The 19,674-nt window shown below is 41.4% G+C and overlaps 1 protein-coding gene across 1 annotated transcript in view; it reads left to right on the top strand.

Moving 5' to 3' along the window:
* The window catches only part of LOC126203100 (uncharacterized), an 88,832-nt gene that overhangs the window by 17,541 nt on the left and 51,617 nt on the right, over positions 1-19,674 (top strand). The window lies entirely within an intron of this gene.

Here is a 19,674-nt window from a genome sequence, read left to right as displayed (position 1 = left end):
GAGAGTGTGGCAGATATGATACGCGAGTTGGGATGGAAGTCATCAAAGCAAAGACGTTTTTCGTCGCGGCGAGATCTATTTACGAAATTTCAGTCATCAACTTTCTCTTCCGAATGCGAAAATATTTTGTTGAGCCCAGCTTACATAGGTAGGAATGATCATCAAAATAAAATAAGAGAAATCAGATCTCGAACAGAAAAGTGTAGGCGTTCGTTTTTCCCGCGCGCTGTTCGGGAGTGGAATGGTAGAGAGATAGTATGATTGTGGTTCGATGTGAATTGCAGAGTAGTCATGTAGATGTAGATGTAGATACTATAAAACACATCTCTATTTCAGGCTCTATGCTTTCCACATTTTTGGAGGAGATCGTATGGACCAAAACAACAAAAAAAGTCAGGTAAACATCGTCTCTAAAATACGTACCTCAAGGGCTATGAGGACTTGTTTAGTTGAAGAGATGTGTTTCACATTCCCGAAGATGAGCATAAACTCATCGCTCTTATGGTAAGCCCTTTTGAGCCCCTGTCCGCTTGACATATTTTTCCTGTCTTGGCTCATACTACCTCTTCTCAAAACATGGAGTTTGCAGCAGGATATAGTTATGTGTCTCACAGTAACGAAGATAACTGGTTTTCATATCTTAATTTTGGCAGTATAACAACATATGAAAATTTGGTGGTAGAGTTCTGATTTAACATGCAGATAAAGCTTCTCTCACGCTCTACTCTGATGATATTCTACACGTCGATAGACTTTCGCTGTAAGTTATTTCTTGCATTAGGTAGCGGCACAACCAGAATATTTTCAAACAACCAGGAATATAATATTGGCGCTGTCCGTTGTTAGGTAGTTCCCCAATGGCTGGCACAAATTCCGCAATAAGGAACCACCCTCTCTTCTGTCACTGAATCCGTTATTAAACGTTTCTAGTCTTTCAAAATCGATCCATTCTACAAACGAAGTGACAACAAAAGAAAACAAGTGTCCTGTTTCCGCGAATTAAATAACTTACATCTTGTGAGAGATTCACAGAGTGAGCGGAAGGGAGCACTGTTACCGGAACGAGCCGAAGGCCTCACGCCTAATTTCAGGACGAAGTTTTCACGGCACATCAGTGAATATACGTTTTAAAACGACGGAACCGAGCAGGGAATTAACGTCCGTTCATGTTTTGTAATTACGATTAAACAAATGTCGTGACTCCAAGTTAAGATTCTTCATCCTTCTCTGTCTAGGACCCGCAACTGGTGCTGCAGCTGACACAAATCTCCTCCGTGTGTTGTTACATACAACCTCCACGGATCCATGTATCTTCTACTACCTTCTTGCTAGGGTTCACAGCTCGAGACAAGTCCTGTGGGGCAACGTTCGTCATAGCTTCTTCGATCAGTATTTCCACTTCACTCAAGTTACGCTTTTTATTGTTTCTTGCCACGTAACATTTCAGTAGGTTTGAAATGAGCTTGGTGTGTGTGTGACTTCCTAAGGGACCATACTGCTGAGGTCATCGGTCATGAGCTTGGAATGGATGGAGCATGAATTTACAATGTCCTTTCGCCGCAGTCGCTTGGTCGACCTGGTAACGTGACATTTTTGGCTTTTACAGCTTTACAGATGCCATTATTTCCGCCTTATTCATGAGAGGTACAACTCCCTCTGGTGGAATATTGCTTTCTACCCGGGTACAATTGTCACTACTTGTCCTTTACTAACGTGGCAATTGGGGACATTTGTTGTAGCTGCGAACTATAAAACTAACCCGTGAAATGTGTGGCGTTCACTTTCAAGTTATAACGACCTGCCTTTCCGAAACGAAACAGCAATAAACAATATGGAACGAACCCACGAGCCTAGCTTAGCGATTGTATTGCCAAACTGTGCTTTCCTCTGGGTGCTTTTGTTGTTCGTTGCTGTGCGGTTCGTCCAGGTTTTTGTCATCTTGTGGCATTCATTAATGTACGATTCAGTGTTCCGTATGGGACGCAAATACGCTTGTTTACAGGCCACTATGTTACTTCTCTCTATCGTAAAATTCAGAGAATAACTTGTCTTGCCGGAAACTAATCTCGCAAAGATAATTTCGAAGAGAGTTATTTTAGCCAGATAACTCAGCTACTGTGAGGCTGAAAAGAAGCTTGTTTAACATAGACTACTCGTTGTGCTGGAACAACTGGCAGGAATATTGTAGCAGCACCGTATGGGAACCTTGCGGAATTTCTTTCTTTTTTTTCTTTTTTTTGATAAAAAATGTGAGCCTTGCTACCTAACATCAAACCACGACATCTGTGTGCGAGAAAATTACAAAGGAATCAGCAATATGTGTATGCACTCTTGTCTGTGGGACTCTATGGAAGACTGTCTTAAACTTGTCCAAAAAAGCACCAGCAAGCTTTACGGGAGGGTTCCTTACACCACAACTAGAGAAAAAGTCTAGTAAACATAGCCTCTAAAATGGATATCTTTAGAGCTATGAACACTTGTTCATCTTCGCTACTATCAAACACGTCTTTTCTACTGTAAGGATTTTGCTACCCATATTTTGGAAGGAGACAATATGGACCAAACCAAGAAAGAACCTCGGGCATGGATGTGTGTGTTGTCCTTAGGTTAGTTAGATTTACATAGTTCTAAGTTATAGGGGACTGATGACCTCAGATGTTAAGTGCCATAGTGCTCAGAGCCATTTTTTTGAACCAAGAAAGAAATGTCCAGGACACATGGTGTCTATAATGCTTACTTAAAGAGCTATGACCACTTGTACATTTTCGACAGTATGATAAACATCTGTTCTATTGACTAAGTGCTCGTAGCACTTAAGATATGCATTTTAGAGTCTATGTTTCACAGACTTTTTTCTTGTTTTGGTGTAACGAAATGTCCCTAAAGCTTGTCCGAGGTTTTTGGGACACACTGTATGTGTCTGCGTATTGCATCCTACTGCAATGCGACCATCTTAGTTACACGTCAGTCGTAACTTCTTTTCTTGCTTTGTGTTTCCAGCAGAGAATCGTTTGGTACTGCTTCTTAATTCTCATCATTCTTATTTTCTTCCTCCTTTCCAATTCATAGCACCTTAGACCTTTGGATGTCAAGCGCAGCGTTTTCTGTCCGCCTCTCTTGAGATGTTTGAAACCGGAACCCCACTACTGCACTCCGAAGTACTCACTATCAAACCACAGAGATTCGCGGCCCCGCCACAGGTTTCAAAAAATGGTTCAAATGGCTCTGAGCACTATGGGACTCAACTGCTGAGATTATTAGTCCCCTAGAACTTAGAACTAGTTAAACCTAACTAACCTAAGGACATCACAAACATCCATGCCCGAGGCAGGATTCGAACCTGCGACCGTAGCGGTCTTGCGGTTCCAGACTGCAGCGCCTTTAACCGCACGGCCACTTCGGCCGGCCCGCCACAGGTTTCTTTAACCATAGTGCAAAATGTGTCAGTGGAACGAAGGAAGGAAAATTAGAGGTAAACGTCCTGTCTACAGTGCAGTCATTAAATATGGGAAACAAGATCGGGTTGCGAAAGGATGGGAAAGGACCGATCCCAGCATTCGCCTGGATCGATTTAGGGAAATCACAGAAAATATAAAACAGGATGGTCGGACGGTATTTGAACCGTGATCTTCTCCAAATCGAGTCCAGCATGCTAACGACTGTGCCATCTCGCTCGGAATATAGGCCCTGAAGTCTGACGGCACTGGCCTGAGACGATAACTTTCTTACCGAAAATTTCTGAAGAGGCACTTGATTGTACAACAAGTGACGAGTAACACAAAGTAATAATGGTTTAGTGATCTGAAGATGATTGCTAGCACAGTCGAAATTGCCGTATCGTTCTATAAATGTGCGTCTAGACAAATAAATCATTTTATATTCGAAATACGATGGCTATTCTACATACTTCACGACCTCAAGTCTTGTAAAAGTATATAGAGGAAAAGTGGATTTAAAACAAGGCAAAGCTTTGGATAGATATACATCTAGTGGAACAGATCATTATTGGAACGACCATCGATGACTTAAAGTCTCTGCAAAGAAATTTCTGAGGAAATGGCACACATTGCACAGTTGGCATGAAGCAAGTCGTATGGTTGCAGATAGAGAGATGTCAAATGAAATGTGTGTGGCTGTCACAAGTGCAATGTGTGAAGCGTGAAGCCTTCGTTTATTACCATAACAGAATATTATCGATAAACCTCTACCATAACTGCAAAGAGGTTCTCATCGTATGTAGAATCTGCCACTGGCAGTCATTACTTCCAGACAGTCGCGGATGACACAGAAATTAAAATTAATGGCAGGAAACCAAAAACACGGGTACTGAAAACTGTTTTCAAATTTTTCTGCTTCCTGTAAGCAAAGGCTTCCGCGGCCGTTGTCATCTTCAATAAAATTCTTCAGGGTATCAGACCGCATCGTCATAATTTAAAATGCGCCAACGTTTCGGCCAGCGTTGCAGCTAGCCTTCATCAGGGCCTTACGTTTAATTCCCGCAGCTATATAAGGATGAATGATGTAGATACTGGAAAGATGACATGAAGAACCATCCCGGAACTTGCCTCAAACGATTTACGGAAATTATGGAAAACCTATATTTCTGTGACCGAATGTGACTCGACTGTGCTTGCCATTGCATTACCCCGCTCGGCTAGAAAGCTAGTCGGTGACGTCAGTGCCATTCGGTAACAGCTCAGATCGGTAAAACTGAATAGGGTTCTACGGCCAGAGGATGGCTGATCTCTTGAATAATGTAATGTGTCCAGTAATTGGAAAAATTCACCGGTCACGCGCGCCTACTCGACTTCCTTATGGGCTTTCTTTCAGAACCACAAAAAATGGTTCAAATGGCTCTGAGCACTATGCGACTTAACTTCTGAGGCCATCAGTCGCCTAGAACTTAGAACTAATTAAACCTAACTAACCTAAGGACATCACACACATCCATGCCCGAGGCAGGATTCGAACCTGTGACCGTAGCGGTCGATCGGCTCCAGACTGTAGCGCCCAGAACCGCACGGCCGGCTCAGAACCACACCCACGCTTGCTGATGAAATTGCGATTATCTGTAATACTAAGCACAGTTTTTTAATTCAATGAAGATTTTTGATAAAGAAGACACAGCACGGTTCTCAGATGCAGAATCATGGACAGGTGTGGTAAATTCAGGAGTGTGCTGTGGAAGTTCGTTGAGGTCTTTGTTGTTCATGTTTTACGTTAATTACCTGTCAGTCAATATAAATAGTAAAATCGAAACATTTCAGATGAATCAGTTACCTGTAATTAAAGTCTATCTGAAGAAATCTACATAAATATTCAGTTAAGATATCATAGCGGTGCAAAGAGTAGCAGCATACTGTTAATGTTCAGAAATGCAAAACTCTACACCTGAAAACAGGCAAATCCGTAGACTGCTACAACTAAAATATCAATGAGTCGCAACTGGAATCAGCCAGCTCATATAATTATCTGAGAGGAAAAACTGACGAGGATACGAAATACAAATGCGTTTTTACTTGATAACTCTAAAAGCTTTGTACATAAAACAAACTTTATTAACATTCTACATCTTTAAACCACAATACTACTTGTTCATTTCTCAATTAATTAAAAAATGCATTTCTGCTGTCGAGAGACCAGTTGGCTGCTACCGTCATTGTAGGATGCTTGTCTACGATGAACGAGTCGCTACCTCAACCCTGCTTGCAACTCTTCATCGAGGTCGTAGCCAGGATTTTGATAAGAAAGGAGGGAGGGTCCGATTTCTTAAAGAGGACCTTAAAAAGGCTCATGGTTTTATTTATTCCGAAAATAAATATATTTATTTTTTATTTTAGATGCATAACTTACTTTCAGGAGACCTTCATACAAATAGTAAATGGTCTTTAAAATGAGGGAAGAAAAATTTTTCTTAAAATAGGTATAACATATATTATCAACAGTGTGTGTGTGTGTGTGTGTGTGTGTGTGTGTGTGTGTGTGTGTGTGTGTGTATATGTGTGCGCGCGCGCACGCGCGTTTGATTAGTATTAGTAATCCACAACAACGCTCATCAGTAATTGAGGCCTAAGACTTCCGGCGTAAGATGTCATCCTCATTCAACCAACGGCCTTGTCAAAGAGGGCGACCATTGAGGTGGTAAACTGCCCCTAAATGTGGAAGAATCAGCAATGATCAATGGCATGAGGATGCAGAAGGCAATGAAAACTACTGCATCAAAGACACACAACGTGCATCGACAGGAAATGTGGCCTGTAACTGAAAAATTGTCTTGGTGTTCTTGCTATTGGCTGAAGATTCTGGTCAAGGGGACTGTAACCTTGGGAAAAAGACTGGATAACCAACGAAAAGTAACTTTCTAGGAGTCAGGCCGTGGAATGCCAGAAGTCTGAACATAGCAGGAAACTATAAAATCTCGAAAAGGAAATGATAAGGCTCAGTCTTGATATTGTGGAGGTCATTGAAATGAAATGGAAAGAAGATAAGGTTTTCTGGTCAGATAAGTACAGGGTAACATCAACAGGGGTAGAAAAGGTATAACGAGAGTAGGATTCGTTATGACTGGGAAGGTAGGGCAGAGAGTCAGTTATTGTGAACAGTTCAGTGACTGAGTTATTTTCATCAGAATCAACAGCAAACCTACACAGACAACGATAGTTCAGATGTAAATACCGATATCGCAAGACGAAGATGGAGAGATAGAGAAATTATACGAGTGTACTGAACGGGTAACTCAGTGCGTAAAGGGAGATGAAAATCTTGTAGTCATTGGAGGATTGGAATGCGGTTGTAGGGGAAGGAGTAGAAAAAAGAGTTACGGTAGAATATGAGCTTGGTACTAGGAATGAGAAAGGAGAAAATTAACTGAGTTCTGCAATAAATTTCAGCTAGTAACAGCGAATACTCTGTTTAAGAATCGCAAGAGGAAGACGTACACATGGTAAAGATCTGGACGCACGGGATCATTTCAATTAGATTACATTATGACGAGGTAGAGATTACGAAATTAGATACTGGATTGTAAGTTGTACCCAGGAGCAGATGTCGACTCAGATCACAATTTAGAAATAGTCAGGAAGAACCCCATGTGTAAAGACATGGGATAAGAAAGTTCTAAGGAATGAAGACATACGCTAGAAGTTCTCTGGCTAAGTAGCCAGTGCAGTCGAAGAGCAAATAAATTCCGTAAAAAGGGCAAGCACAGAAGTTGCAAAGAAAGACGCAGATACAATTAAGGTAACAGCGAAGGAAGCATAGATAACAGAAGAATACTTCAGTCCATCGACGAAAGAAGGAAGTACAAAAATATTGAGGGAAATTTATGGATACAAAAATACAAGTCACTTAGGAATGAAACAAATAGGAAGTGCTGGGAGGCTAAGGTGAAGTGGCTGCATGAAAACTGTGAAGAAGTCGGAAAAGAAATGACTGTCGGAAGGACTCCCTCAGCATACAGAAAAATGAAATTAAAAGCAAGGTTGGTAGTATAGAGAGGTCAATGGAATTCGACTGGTAAATGCAGAGAGAGCAGATAGGTGAAAAGAGTACATAGAAGGCTTCTGTGAGGGGAAGACTTGTCTAACGACGAAGAAGAAAGAGAAGTCGATACAAAAGAGGTGTGGGATCCAATAAAAGAATCAGAATTTAGAAGAGCTTTTGAGGAATTAGGATCGAATAAGGCAGACGGGAGAGATAACATTCCAGCAGAATTTCTTAAGTCATTGGTGAAATGGAAACAAAACAATAATCACGTTAGTGTGTGGAATCTTTCAGGCTTTCTGGAAAACATCATCCACACAATTCTGATGACTCCAAGAGATGACAAGTGTGGGAATTATAGCACAATCAGTTGAACAGCTCATGCATCGAAGCTGCTGACAAGGATAAGAAAAGAAAAATAGAGGATGTATTAGATGGAGGTCAATTTGGCTTTAGCAAAGGTAAATGCACCAGAGAGGCAGTTCTGATAATGGAAGCAAGATTAAAGAAATGTCAAGACACTTTCACAGGATCTGTGGACGGGAAAAAGCGTTCGACTATGTCAAATGGTGTAAGATGTTAGAAATTCTGAGGTAAATAGGAGTAAGCTATTGGGAGAGACGGATAATACACAACATGTACAACAACCAAAACGGAATAAAAGCAGTCAAAGATCAAAAGCGAAGTGCTCGGATCAAAAGAGACAGGGATGTAGCTTTTCGCCCCTGTTCCATCTATATATCGAAGAGGCAGTGAGTGAAAGGAAAGAAAGGTTCAAGAGTGGAATTAACATTCAAAGTGAAAGGATATCAATGTTACGATTTGCTGATGACATTGCTATCCTGAGTGAAAGTAAGGAAGAATTACATGATCTGCCTAATGGAAGCAACCGTCTAATGAGTACAGAATATGGATTGCGAATCAATCGAAGAAAGACAGTAATGAGAAGTAACAGAACTGAGAGCCGCGACTAAATTTAACGTCAGGGCTGATGGTCACGAAATAGACGACGTTAAGGAATTCCGCTACCTACCAGTAAAATGACCCACGACGGAAAGAGAAAGGAGGACATCAAAAGCAGACTATCATTGGCAAAGAGGGGATTCCTAGCCAAGAGACGTCTAATAATATCAAACATACATCTTAACCTGAGAAATGAATTTCTGAAAATGTATGTTTGTGGCACATTATTGTATGGTAGTGAAGCATGGACAGCGGGAAAATAGGAAAAGAAGAGAATCGAAGCATTTGAGATGTGGTGCTACCGAAGAACGTTCGAAATTAGGTAGAATACAAGGTAAGGAATGAGGAAGTTGTCCGGAGAATTGGCGAGGAAAGGAGTGTTTGGAAAATACTGACAAAAACAAGGAACAGGATGGTTGGACGTCTGTTAATTCATCACGAAATAACTTCCATTGTGCTAGAGAGAGCCGTAGAGAGTAAAAACTATAGCAGAAGACAGAGATTGAAATACATTCAGCAAACAATTGAGAACGAAAAAAAAGAAAGAAAATGCTATTTATCCCAGCTCCCCGAAATCAAGGTAAATACTGTTACAAAAGTAACGAAAAAAATATTTCCATAGCTTAAATCATTACAGTTTGAAGATAGTCATAGGACACACTTCAACCATTATAGCGTTACAAGAACGTAAATATAGTATGGTCGAATTGTGAGGGGGGCGAGGTGCGGGGGTTGTTCAGCGCAGTCGGCTTGGATGAATTCAAGCAGTCTGCTGAAAAAATCTCATAGAAACGAACGACTTCATCATCATATACCCTTCTGCTTTCCGTATCTGAACTACTTTTTGCAACTGAATATCACCCGTGTGACCAATTGGGCGATATTTTGCCATTTCGGCTATTAATGAGAGAATTTTGAGCAAATTTTTAAAGAAATTGTTGATCATCGCAATTTTTGGGCGACAGGCAAATCAAAGTGTATTTTTATGCACTGGCTTTAATATCATATTTTTTAATATTATTTTACCGCTCCGCTGCGTTGTGGAATACTGAAATATTACACCCTCGAAGTCCTACCAGTCTCCAAGTAACGACTCCTGTGCTGACATTAAACTGCTATTTTTAGGTAATTAGGCTATTATAGTAGCACGCACATGTTTTAAGTTACCATAACGGTAATGAACGAATCAAAATTGGGTTGCCTCTTCTTTCTTGATACAAAGTTACCTGCTATTGAAAACTACTACAACAGCACACAGAGCAAAACCAATGAACGGCAGCACTTATATTAAGATCCACTGCTAGTAAGACCTTAATTGATAAATAACAATCGAGTTCAGCGAAGGCCATGTGCTGTAGTTGGTTTTGGCTGAAGTATGGGTGGGTTATAGCTGATAGTGCTCTCCACAGACCGGTAATTTAATTCTAGCGATGGCACTATTAACTTTCGATACGGGGTAGCCCTTTTCCGCCGTATGAATTAAAAACAAAATCTCTTTCAATTTCACTACACGGCAACTAGGCCGTGTGTAATTTCCTTTAGTGAGGGGGGGAGGGGGGGGTTCCGGAACTCCTACGCTTCCTCTTTGGCTACGTCCTTGGCTTCATCACTATTACAGTAAGTCCTCGAGGTTTTGGAAACAGACGAAAATCTAATGGAACCAAGGCGGCACTGTATACAGTTTCGCACCACCATTTCCTTCAATACGACCACCAACAACCTAACGTCACACATTACTGATGTCAATCGTCACCGTACACGGCTTTCGTTCTTCTATGTTTTTCAATTGCAGACACATTTTCTGCAATTAGATCGTCGATTATAGTACGTTGTTTCTTACGCACCGACACAGTTACGTTACAGACATTCATGCTACACGCTACAGCTCGGAGCTCTCTAGCGGTAAGGGGATTACATATTGCCTCAGTGAAGCCGCAGGGTCAACCGAATAATATGCATGACATGTAATACCTCAACCGATATTGAGAAAAAATTTTAAAAAATTGGAGGAATTATTTTTCAGCATGTCCTCGTATAACGATCACATATACTTGTCGTAGGAAAAATAGGCAGCTGACGTAGATTCGTTGGTGAGGTACTGGAAGAGTCTACAAAGAAGTCTTACAAAACACTTATACGACCCACCATATACATCGTAAATGGATGAGGAACATACCGATGAGACTAACAAGCGATTTTGAAGGAAGGGAAAGAAGAACAGCTTGAAACATGTTTGTTTGACTCCGGGAGAACGTTACAGCTATGCCGTAAAATAACTAGCAGACGCCTAAAAATGGGCGTCAACTGTCTGGCGAGAGCCTACTTAAAAACTCTTAAGAAATAGTATGAACTAAGAATGTACTACATCCTCATACGTATAACTCACATAGGGTCCACAAAGAGTATATTAGATATTACAGAGACATATAAGGAGTCACATTTACATCTACATCTCCATACGTACTCCGCAGGCAGCCGTCCACGGCGCAGCGGAAGGTACTCTGTACCACTGCTATTCATTTCCTTTGGTGTTCTATTTGCAAAAAATATGAAGCGAAAACGACTATCTATATACCTCCGTACGAGCCATGATTTCTGTTCTCTTATCATAGTGGCCCTTACGCGAAGTGTAAGTTGGCTGTAGTAAAATCATTCAGCAGTCAGATTCGATTGTCGGTTCCGTAAATTTTCTCAGTCGTGTTCCTCGAGAAAAACGTCGGATGTCTCCAGCGATTCCCATCTGAGTTTTCGAAGCGTCGCCGCAATATCTGCGCTTAATTCGAACCCACCGGTAACTAATATAGCAGCCCGCCTCTGAACTGCTTCGATGTATTTCTATAATCCGAACTGGTGTGAATCCCAAATACTCAAGCTGTAGCGTGCTCAAGAATGGGTCGTACTAGTGTCCCACTTGAGGTCTGCGTCGCAGATGAGCCAATGTTCGTTCCATCTCACACCTTGGCAACGTTACGCCTAGACATTTCAGTGACGTTACTCTGTCGAGCAGCACATTAATTATGCTCTATTCAAGTTTCTTTTTCCCGCTTTTACACTTTAACTTACACATTTCTAAAATTAGAGCTAGCTGCCATTTATCAAACGAACTAGAAATTTCGTCCAAGTAATCATGAATCATATATCCTCCTACAATCACTCAATGACGACACCCCCCCGTACACCACAACATTATCAGTAAGCAGCCGCAGACTCTCGGGTCAACCTGTACGCCAGATCATTTATGTACGAGGGCAGTTCAATAAGTAATGCAACACATTTTTTTTCTCGGCCAATTTTGGTTGAAAAAACCGGAAATTTCTTGTGGAATATTTTCAAACATTCCCGCTTCGTCTCGTATAGTTTCATTGACTTCCGACAGGTGGCAGCGCTGTACGGAGCTGTTAAAATGGCGTCTGTAACGGATGTGCGTTGCAAACAACGGGCAGTGATCGAGTTTCTTTTGGCGGAAAACCAGGGCATCTCAGATATTCATAGGCGCTTGCAGAATGTCTACGGTGATCTGTCAGTGGACAAAAGCACGGTGAGTCGTTGGGCAAAGCGTGTGTCATCATCGCCGCAAGGTCAAGCAGGACTGTCTGATCTCCCGCGTGCGGGCCGGCCGTGCACAGCTGTGACTCCTGCAATGGCGGAGCGTGCGAACACACTCGTTCTAGATGATCGACGGATCACCATCAAACAACTCAGTGCTCAACTTGACATCTCTGTTGGTAGTGCTGTCACAATTGTTCACCAGTTGGGAGATTCAGAGGTTTGTTCCCGCTGGGTCCCTCGTTGTTTAATCGAACACCATAAAGAGCAAAGGAGAACCATCTGTGCGGAATTGCTTGCTCGTCATGTGGCTGAGGGTGACAATTTCTTGTCAGATTGTTACAGGCGATGAAACATGGGTTCATCACTTCGAACCTGAAACAAAACGGCAATCAATGGAGTGGCGCCACACCCACTCCCCTACCAAGAAAAAGTTTAAAGCCATACCCTCAGCCGGTAAAGTCATGATTACAGTCTTCTGGGACGCTGAAGGGGTTATTCTGTTCGATGTCCTTCCCCATGGTCAAACGATCAACTCTGAAGTGTATTGTGATACTCTTCAGAAATTGAAGAAACGACTTCAGCGTGTTCGTAGGCACAAAAATCAGAACGAACTTTTCCTTCTTCATGACAACGCAAGACCTCACACAAGTCTTCGCACCCGAGAGGAGCTCACAAAACTTCAGTGGACTGTTCTTCCTCATGCACCCTACAGCCCCGATCTCGCACCGTCGGATTTCCATATGTTTGGCGCAATGAAGGACGCAATCCGTGGGAGGCACTACGCGGATTATGAAGAAGTTATTGATGCAGTACGACGTTGGCTCCGACATCGACCAGTGGAATGGTACCGTGCAGGCATACAGGCCCTCATTTCAAGGTGGCGTAAGGCCGTAGCATTGAATGGAGATTACGTTGAAAAATAGTGTTGTGTAGCTAAAAGATTGGGGAATAACCTGGTGTATTTCAATGCTGAATAAAACAACCCCTGTTTCAGAAAAAAAATGTGTTGCATTACTTATTGAACTGCCCTCGTATATAGAAAATAACAGTGAACACTCGAAGTCGAAGAAAACGTTGTGTTTTCTGTTACTAAAAAGGTCTGCGAGCCGCTCACATATCTGGGAGCCTACTCTATGTGTTTATATCTTCCTTACCAGTCTGCAGTGGGTCACGGTAACGGAAATATAGAACTATGGAATCCGTCTGTTTCCCTTCATCCACAATTCACGAGGTACCACGTGAGACAAGGACAACCTGCGTTTCGCACGAGCGGTGCTTTCTAAAACCGTGCTGATTCCTGGACAGAAGATTTTCCGTCTCAAGGAACTGTACGGGACGTAAAGTTAATAAGTTGTAAAATGGTAATTAACCTGTGGCTTGTCCTTCAAAATGAGCTGCTGCCTGTGGTTGTGTATGAAGATGTAGACATAGGCGTCTACTATTGCTTGTAATGTGCCGCTTGACTCACCTTTGTTAAGTAAAATACACTGTCCATCAAAAATGTCACGACATCCCTATCTAATGCGTACCACCAGAACCGAATCCGCCGGTATAAACAGAGACGGTCACTATTGTTTTCTCAGTAGAGAAATGGTAACAGGAGAATGGATAGGTCAAGGAAGAGCAGTGACATCGAATATGGACTAATAACTGGATGTCAACTGATAAGGATACAACAAGGCAAACGGATTTTTAAAATTATTTTTAACACGTGAAGTTCCAGGCCCACATGTCAGTTAACAAAACCGTTAAATGCAACTCACAAAAATTCTCAAGAAAATTCACTTCGGAATTTTTGAGTGTCTTTAATATCATAAAGTTAGATCGATTCTTCTAAATGCTAGCGTGTGTCTTTGGTAGAATGGCTTACTTGTTAGGTGCGTGGTGAGGATCGGTTTTACGGCCAATGCAAATTTTTAAACGAAGGTGCATATTCTACGACCATTTCCGTAAGTACAATAAAATCGGAAAATTTTGATTTGAAACGGGTTTTTTGATTTAAACATTCGTTACTAACAATCTTTAAAAAGATCGGTAATTAGGAATTTAAATTTGTAACAAAAACATAATTTCTCTGCGTGATATGTAATTATAATAATGACAATTAGATATGTGTTAACTAGTGGATATCTAACGAATTTTACTTTGAAGTGATGTAAGTATTCTAAATGAATTTAAAAAAAAAACGAGAGAAATTATGACCTAGAGGAGACTCGATCCCACAATTACTCTCGAGCGGTACAGACTTTTTTCCTAACTGTAAATTTTATACACTTCACAGAAATTCTCGTAAAACGCGCTTGTTCAAAAATTGCACAGAATTTATAGTTGTTCCAAAAAAGTGAAGTTTCGACCGGGAGTCGAAACTTGGCCCATACACATTCGTTTTACGAAGCTCGAACGTAAACACGATGAACTCCAACGTCAAGCACCTAAGCACAGATACATCAGTTACATAACAGATACATAACAGTTCTCTTGCGATTTTCTCGAAATTGCCCGCTTGCTCTCTTTCATTGATCTCCTGAATATTCTGCAGCAAACGGGGTGTGGGGTAAGAAACTCTTGGATTGCGCTAAGTTTTTCTCTTTAAGAACTTCAGTCTGTTTCTCATGGAAGAGGCATTCCTCCAGAAAAAATTGTTGCTGCCCAGAGTTCAACCCCTCCACTACGGCAAATATGAATGATGTTCGGTGGCTGGAAAGAAATATGGGAAGACCGTGAGAAATCCAGTCTTGAATAGGAATGAAAACGCTAGCCATACCTGCACGTTGCGCTGTAGCATTTGACGACGTAAGGCGCCTTCGTAATGTCCTCAATACGTTGAAAGTGTCAGTCGTGAAACAAGTGTCCTGTGTAGCTGTGAATGCATTAGGTCGGAGCTAAGTGGATACGACGGCGCTCAAATTGTTGGCACTCGTATGGTGCGCGCTTCCGTAGCCGAGGTGTTTAGTGTTTCTAAAGGCACAGTATCGAAGATTTATACCGCATACAGGGAACACGGAAAAACTTTATCCGCTAACTCACAAAGCTGACGAAAGTGTGTCGTGAATGGTCATGACGGATGGTCACTGAAGAAGATTGTGATGAAAAATAAGAGAACGACTGCTAGAAAAATAGCTGCAGAACTGAATGTCGCAGTCGTGAATTCAGTCACACCAAAATAACTCGAATGGAGCTCGACAGACTGGGATTTTCATGGTGAGCCGGAATTCCAAAACCTGTCAGCGATTCAAATGCCCAGAACAGTAAAACGTCATTCTGAAGTCATAAAACCTGGACTGTGGAGCAAAGGACGCGTGTCACTCGGACAAGTTTTGTTGCACACAGTTTCCAATGTCTTGGCAAGTATACGTCCCAACAGTGAAAAATGATGATGGTTTCTCATTGATTTGGGCAGTCATGTCGCGGATTTCCATGGGTCCCATTGTCGTTTTCCAAGCTCCACATGACTGCCCTATGAGATCGCCGTAAATGCCAAGGATTGTGTGGCCTGATCAGGTCCATCTCATGGTACAATGTTTGCTCTCAAATTGTGATGCTGTATCCCAAGATGACAGAGCCCTACTCACACAGCTCATATCACCCAGGACTGGATGAATTGCCGCAGCTACCATGGCCACCAAAGTCACCAGATCTCAATCTTATTGAGCCCTTGTGGTCTACTTTGGAGAGAAGGCTGCGTGATCGCTTTTCATCTCCACCACCTGAACTTGTCACTGTTTTGCAAAATAATGGAACAACATTCCCTTGGAAACCATACAGGACACGTATTTATTCATTCCGAGACAACTGGAACCACTTTTGAATGTCAACGTTTTTCCAACACTGTATTAGGTAAGGTAATGTGTTGTTTTTGGGGTGTTTTGGTGTTCGTGTGTAGTGTAGTGTAATTGTAACATGTTGTATGAAATTGTATTTTAAATACAAAATAGTTAATTATTTTTATCACAGACCTTCTTACAATCTTTTAAACTGTAACAATGTTAACGCAGACTTATTACACCCAATACTTCGGTGTGCTAAATAATTGATCATAATTATTTCCTTTTATTGAAGTTACGTTGTAGCGCAGTTACTTTATTGAACACCAAAGCAAAAGCAACACATGAACCTGATCTGTTTTTGTCTCAGGAGCTGAAACATTAGATCAGCGGTAATATTCAGAAATGTACAATGTCTTCTGTCACACAAATGAAAATGAACAGTCATTGTCTACACAGATAATAATCATGCTTATTGCCTTTGTCCTCCTCACTCGATGGACTTCACATGAAAAGAGCCAGTGGTTTTCACATATTAACGAAAAATATTTTCTTTTCTCACGTAAGTTCACAGAGAACAATTACGCTGGGAGACGGCACAGTTTCCATATTTTTGTCCATTCCGCGTAGAGATTAGTTTCGGTGGCACTAAGCAACATGTGGAAACGCATAAATTGTACAAAGTTATAGGATCCGATATAATCTGTTATCAGATTCTAAACAAAATTTCCAGTTCAATTACTCCTTTTTTTACCGAAAATATGGCGTAGACCTATCGAACAGAAAACTGTGCACAGTAGTTGCAAAGAAGCACAGGTCACACCAGCCTTAAAGAAAGGTAGCAGAAGCTATCCACGAAAGTGCCGGCAAAACTCTCTCGACATACAGCTGTCTGTAGAGTCTCAGAACATATTCTGAGGTCGAGTGTAATGAAGCAGTCCGAATAGAATGAACTATTTCATGTCAACCAACATGGATTTTGAAAAGTCTTCATGAAAAATCTGACTCGCGCTTTTTTTTTAAAAAAAAAAAACAATTTACAAGTGTCTCAATAGTGCAGTATCGACTGATTTCCGAATATCACTTAATTCATTACCATGAAGCGGGTATTATCATAACTACAGCCGTATCGGGTATGAAGCGAAATTATTGACTGGATTGGACAGTCATCGACAGATATATGTGTGTACTAGGCGTGTTGGTACCCTTGCTGTTTATATTATGTACTAATTATCTTACAGTGCATATTAACAGTAACCTCGGACTTTTCGCAGATGTTGCCGTTATATGTGATAAATCACAGTCTGAAAAGATATGCACGTTGTTCACTCAGAAACTGATAAGATTTGTAAGTGGTGTAAATATCTGAAGCTAGCTTTAAATGACCAGAATTATACAATTCTGTAATTCAAGGAACCAATACCCATAACTTCGTTTGAGTACAATATCAACGAGTGTCAACAGCAAACGGTTGACTCATAACATACCTAGGTGTAACGATCATATAGTCTCAGTCACAGGTAAAGCAGGTGGGAGACGTCATTTCCAGTGTTCTAGGAAAATAGGGTCTGCCACGGACAGTGCTTACAAAACACTCGTGCAGCGCATCCTATACTATTTACCAAGTATATGGGACTCGTACGAAATTGAACTAACAGAGTATATTAAAGGTATACAAAGAAGGGAGGTTAGCTTCACCTATAGGAGGGCGTCAGACAGACCCACTCATTACTCACTGGTATTCAGAGATGTACAGTACTATGCGATGGTGTTGTACCGGCACAGTTTCGCAGAATTCATTGACTTGCACCTTGTGTATGGATAAGTACGTTGCAATGCTCTTACTATTGAGAGGCTGTACAGGGAACGATTTCCTAACAGACATCATCATCCGTCATGACGAGTGTTTATTTCTCTCGATCAGCGAATTAAGGAGACTGGTTCACTGCAAAGAAGAAACGAGGGACATTGCAACAAGAGGACCACTCGCACACCCGATTCTGAATAGAAGGTGCTGCAACGTGCTCCAGCGGACCCCACTACAAGTACTCGTCGTATTGACGTGAAATAGGCGCTGCACATACTAGCCTGTAACGAATACTCTCTGAACAAAAATTATATCCATATCACCCATAACGAATCTATTTAAAGCTTGTGACTGACTCTGCACCACGGGTCGCATTGTGTCAGTGGTTGTTACAATGACAGATTGATAGACTTCATTTTCTCCAAATCGTGCTGTTTACTGACGAGGCCTCATTTGATCGAATAGCAGGAGCAGCCATGTTTGGGATGAAGAAAACCGACACCCTGTAGTAAAGTCACACCATCAAGCACATTTTGCCGTGAATATCTGGTCCGGCATTGTAGGCGACAATTTCATTGGGCCATATCTTCTATCTGTCCGTGTGAATGGCAACCGTCTGAATGGCAACCTGTACTTGAGGTTCGTGCAAACAGTTCTACCTGCGTTGTTGGAGAACGATCCTTTAGCTGTTCGCGAGAGGATGTAGGTAAAACTTCACAGTGCACTGCCTCGCTTTAGTGTGGATGTCCACAACGATCTCAAAGGTGTATTTTCTGGTCGCTGGATTGGAAGAATAGGTCCTAGTCCTTTGTCTGCGAGATCACTTTGTAATGGTACTTGAATTACGTAACCATTATGGTACCTCACCTGAACCTCTCGATACCAGTAATATTGTACTGTATTTCTGTTAACTACTTAAGATATTTCTGAGACAACATTCAGATTTGATTTCACTTTTGACACATCGATATGTTTATATTGCAATGATATTATTCTTATGTGTATTCTTTCTTTTGTCACTATGATATTTGACGTACTTGTAACTCTGATTTTTGGGCGCGTAAGTGATAGGTTAGTTAGTTGTTGAGTTGTTAGAGAGTCGGACCTTGAGAAAGTCAAGTGTTGGACGTCATGTTGGAAAGACGCATAACGTAGTCAGCTTATAAAATGTGAACTTTAACAGTGACTGTGAGGAAGATGTTTTCAAGTATGTTTTGTATTGTGAAGTGATGTTTGTGTGTCACGTGATATTGCAATAAAAGCAATTAAAAGGAGGTGTAACTAAAATTCGGAGTGCTGATAATTTTTTTACATCACCATTTTCCAGGAAAAGTGTAATCTTTAAGAATGGTTTGTGAAGCGCATCTACATAACTTTTGAATATAGCAGAATAAAACCCAAGCCTCTTTGCATCCGAGCTTGGAATCATAGTCACCTAGATTTTTAACGATTGAGCCATGATTTTACGACGAGACCAGCGTGGGAAACACAAAAAGATGAGTGCCTAGTTTTTTCATTATTACATGAGATGACTATTAACTGTGCTCTAATAACACCTGCCACATAATAACTTAGTTGTTGCCCGAAAATGCAGTATTTAGCAGCGTGAGCAACACCACAACCGTTATTAAATGCTGACCTTTGTTGTGGTAGGGTTGTTAGAACTTGATCTGAATCCCCTTGATTATTTCCTATTGGGATACCCAAAGTCACTTGTGTATGAGACCACACTGAATACGAAGATGGAATTAGTTGCCAGAATTGTAGCTGCCTGTGAGGTGATTCGAAACACACCAGGGATGTACAAACGGTACATTCACTGTGTCAGTGATGGTATTTGCAGTCAACTGTAACTAATATAAATAAGAAAGGACACAGTAACTTGATTTTATTCGTATTGTCTCCTTAAGCTGACTTCTCCGACCCCAGGTTCCCTACCTCAAATTGTTCAGTGGAGTAGCCTCTACGTCCTGTCAAAATTTTTAACGCTCTTACGGAAACAACCTGTAGATCTAGACGTAGCCTCACTAACCAGTGTGACATCTTCCTCAGCCGCAGCTAGGCTCTGGTTGCCCGATAACGCTGCGCACTGACAAACTGCTGTGGCGT

Source organism: Schistocerca nitens, chromosome 9 (genome assembly GCF_023898315.1).
Source record: "Schistocerca nitens isolate TAMUIC-IGC-003100 chromosome 9, iqSchNite1.1, whole genome shotgun sequence".
Taxonomy (NCBI): domain Eukaryota; kingdom Metazoa; phylum Arthropoda; class Insecta; order Orthoptera; family Acrididae; genus Schistocerca; species Schistocerca nitens.
The sequence above is the reverse complement of the archived record's forward strand: the minus strand, read 5'-3'. Positions and strand labels throughout refer to the sequence as shown.